Source organism: Antechinus flavipes, chromosome 1, assembly GCF_016432865.1.
Source record: "Antechinus flavipes isolate AdamAnt ecotype Samford, QLD, Australia chromosome 1, AdamAnt_v2, whole genome shotgun sequence".
NCBI classification, from domain to species: Eukaryota; Metazoa; Chordata; class Mammalia; order Dasyuromorphia; family Dasyuridae; genus Antechinus; species Antechinus flavipes.
Window position 1 is genome coordinate 664,511,518 of NC_067398.1, and position 3,699 is coordinate 664,515,216.

At 37.9% G+C, this 3,699-nt stretch overlaps 1 pseudogene; it reads left to right on the plus strand.

The window, feature by feature from the left end:
- Positions 1-2,761: 2,761 nt before the first annotated feature.
- Positions 2,762-3,478, plus strand: LOC127548204 (olfactory receptor 7G3-like; annotated as a pseudogene).
- Positions 3,479-3,699: the final 221 nt, after the last annotated feature.

Genomic DNA, 3,699 nt, shown 5'->3' on the forward strand with positions numbered 1-3,699 from the left:
GTCGGTCATAATTCCAGTTGTCTGTACTCTGAAAGCTTTTCTTTTACTGGGATTAGTAATCACTGCTACCTTTTCACACATTGAGTCAAAAATCTGATAAATATTTTCAACATCTTTTTGCATTTGGCAGTTTGCTGAAGAAAGGAAATCTCAAATTCTTTTTAAAAGTGGATTTTATTAATAAACTTTATCTTCACATCAACAACTTTTCTCCTTATATTCTATCTCCCCTTCCCAGAAATTCATCTTTTATAACAAAGGGGTGTGTGTGTGTGTGTGTGTGTGTGTGTGTGTGTGTGTGTGTGTGAGAATAGGGAGCTTATCTCAAAGTCTGCAAGAGCTTGGTTTAAGGCTAGCCTTTAAAGCATCCTGACTGTGCGGCCATGAGCAAGGAATCACAACCTCCCAGTACTCTAGTTGCAGAAAAGGTGTTGACCTAGTTAGTGGAGGAAGTTTCCTCAATAAAAACCAATAGCTATACAAACTGTGCCCATTCTACTTACTTGAATTCAAGCAGTGAGTGTAGGGAAGGAGGGAGAATGGACCTAAATTGGAAACAAATATAAAATATAGAAGATTTAAAAACAAAGTCACCAAATCCATTTGCATATGGAGTTGCTAGTTCAAACTGGCTGGCTGGGGTTTGAGTCATAATTAGACTTCAGATTTTTTTGGGAACAGTCTCTTGAGATTTGAGTCAATAAAATGTCAACAAATATTTCTTAAGCACTTACTATATACTAAGTTCTGAGAATACAAATAGAAGCAAAAATTTCTTGTTCCTGCCTGAGTTTACATTTTAATGAAGGAAAATAATATGTAAAAGGAATCTGAAAAGAATGGGAAAAGGTAGCCCCACAGGTGTGTTTTGGCCAAGTCCAGAGAATCAGAAATGGATTCAGGAGAATAATGAAGAATGGTTAATCTATGACTTTCCTCAAAATGGAGGTTCTAGGAGGAACTCACAAACGAGAGGCACAAAGAAGATGTGGAGGATTTTCCAAGATTATATGGCAACTGGAAAATGGTGGTGTTTTTTATTGTCAGAAGCAAGTCTGGCACCTGGAGATGGTTAAGCACAGAGGGCAGCAGGGCAGGTATTTTTTTTTTTTAATTTTAATTTTTTTTAAGCATTGTTCTTAAAAGGAAAGCCACATATGTGAAGGGGAATTAGTTGCTTTGAATCTTCACCCCATGAAAGGGACAGAGGAGTAAATAGATGGAAAGAAAGCTCCTCTTTGAAGGGAGGAGAGAATAAATTGTTTTCTTGCTCAAGTTCAGGACAGCTCAGACTACCTTTTGTGCCACTGCCACCTAGTGGTTATGTAGCATAAATCTCAGGCAAATTACATTTTACATATTACATTACATTTTTCCTGAGGTGGGAATTATTTGCCTTTGAAATACTTTTTAGTCTTGGGAGCCCGTGTGTGACTCCAAAATATTTATATCCAGTCATGTTCTTTTTCCTGAGCTCCACTTTCACATCACCAGCTTCCTGCCTAATATTTCCAATGCAAACTTAGGTCATAAACAGAACAGCCCATCAGAAATATTTCCTCTTAAATCTGCTTTTCCTACAGACATCCACTTTCTGTTGAAGGCAGCATTCTGTCATTTACACACATCCAGAACCTCAGAGATCTGCTTGATTTTTGGCTGTTCCCCATTTTCTATACCCAGAGATTTTCTTGTCAAGTTGACCTCCACAATATCACCTTCACCTACTTCTCTGCTTTCACAGGTCCTCATCAGTTACTATCTATATCAGCTCAGTAGTCTCCTACTTGGCCCTCAAGCGGTCAGTTCCTCCCTCTCCCCATCTAAAAATTCATCTTCTACAATCTGAGAATAGTAATATATAGCCTTACCATGCCATTCCCAGCCTTCTGTGGCTCTCTTTTGTCTTTAGGATAAGGCAGCTTTTCATAGTCTGGTTCTACCTACCTTTTCAGGGTTATAGTATATTATTCTTTTTCACATATCAAATTGCTCTAATATGTATATGTATTTATATATAAACATGAAATCTGACTTCTGGTCTCTATGACTTTTCCCCTTATAAACCTTAGCTTCCTTTAACATTTAGGCTCCATGCTACCTCCTCTGGAAATACTTTCCTAAACTGGCTATTCCTATATACAGATACCTGTAGAGATATAAGTCGATCAGCCTGAGGGGAATGAAGAAATAATTGGCCTAAGCCTCCTTCTTAGAGTGAAGTTCTGGGAGGAGCCATTCAATCATCGGGAAAAGTTATAAAGACAAATGAAGGGACTTCCAATGTCACAAATAGTCAAGGGATGAAGTAAGTTTCCAGATAAAGAGGTTTCTATGGCATGATAGAGAAAGTTGTGGAAATGAGTCAGCCCTGTAGAACCTATAAGTCACTGGATGCAGAAAGCCATGACCTTAGGGGCCAATGCCATTGGAATTATTTTGATTTATGGGTTGGGTTGGTAGGCCACTAAGATGTCTTCCAATTTTTAATTTTGTAGCTCTGCAATGGCTATATTTTTATTTTATTATCAATTCCTATTCTTACCTGACAGTTAAAACAGTTAAATGGAATCAGGAAATAAAACAAGCATCTTAGAATTCTTCTTCAAATTTTCCATAAAGCAAGAGCAATAGATATTTATCTTTGAGTTATTTCTAGGCATGTATATAGTCACAATAGTTAGGATCTTTCTCATTATGTTGGCCATTGGATCTGATTCTCATTTCCACATTTCCATGTACTTCTTCCTCTCCAACTTTTATGGATCTCTGTGTAGTACCCACAGTCCCCAAGATGCTTGCTGACCTACTTTGTATCAGGCATTGAAGTTTAAATTTGAGAAAATTAAATTTCAAAGGCATCAAAGGAATATATGATGACCAATATTCAGGCTATCCCCTATGCTGGCTGCTTTACCCAGATGTATTTCTTCTTATCCTTTGCTTATATGAACAATTTCCTTCTCACTGTGATGGCCTATGATCGCTTTGTGGCCATTTGTCATCTTCTGTGTTATGCTACTATCATGAGTCCACAATTCTGTATTTTACTAGTTCTGTTTTCATGGACTATCATCAGTCTTCTAGATTCTCTCCTTCAAATCATGATGTAAATGTGACTCCTTTAAAGACCATGATTTCTCATTCTTCTATAAGTTCTTCTTCTATAAGTGATCTTCTATAAGTTCTGAAGCTATCTTGTTATTATTCTTATCTCTCTTCAATGCTCTTATCAATAATACCTTGGTTTGTAATATAACTAGCTTGCTGGGTGTTTTTCCTCTCACAGGGATTTTTTTCTTATAATAAGACTTGGTCTTTCATATTGAGAATCCCAGCACCTGAAGGAAAATATAAAGCCTTTTCCATCTATGAGTCTCACCCCTGTGCTGTTTCATTATTTTATGGCAGTTTTGGGGAGTATAGATGGGCTCTCCAGCTACCCACTCCTCCTGGAAGAACACAGTTGCCTCAGTGACGTATGTTGTGATCATCCCCCGTACTGAACACCTTCATTCTATAGTCTGAGGAACAAAGACATGAGGAGACTCATGAGAAGAACAACCTTGGACATAACCCTGAATTTTGGAATGTGGTGACTGGAACTCAAAGCCTTGTGTCAGAAATCTTGGCTTCCATGCATGAGACCCAAGACTCTCCAGGACCATATCTTCCTGGCTCTCTCTTCTGTCTTTGTTG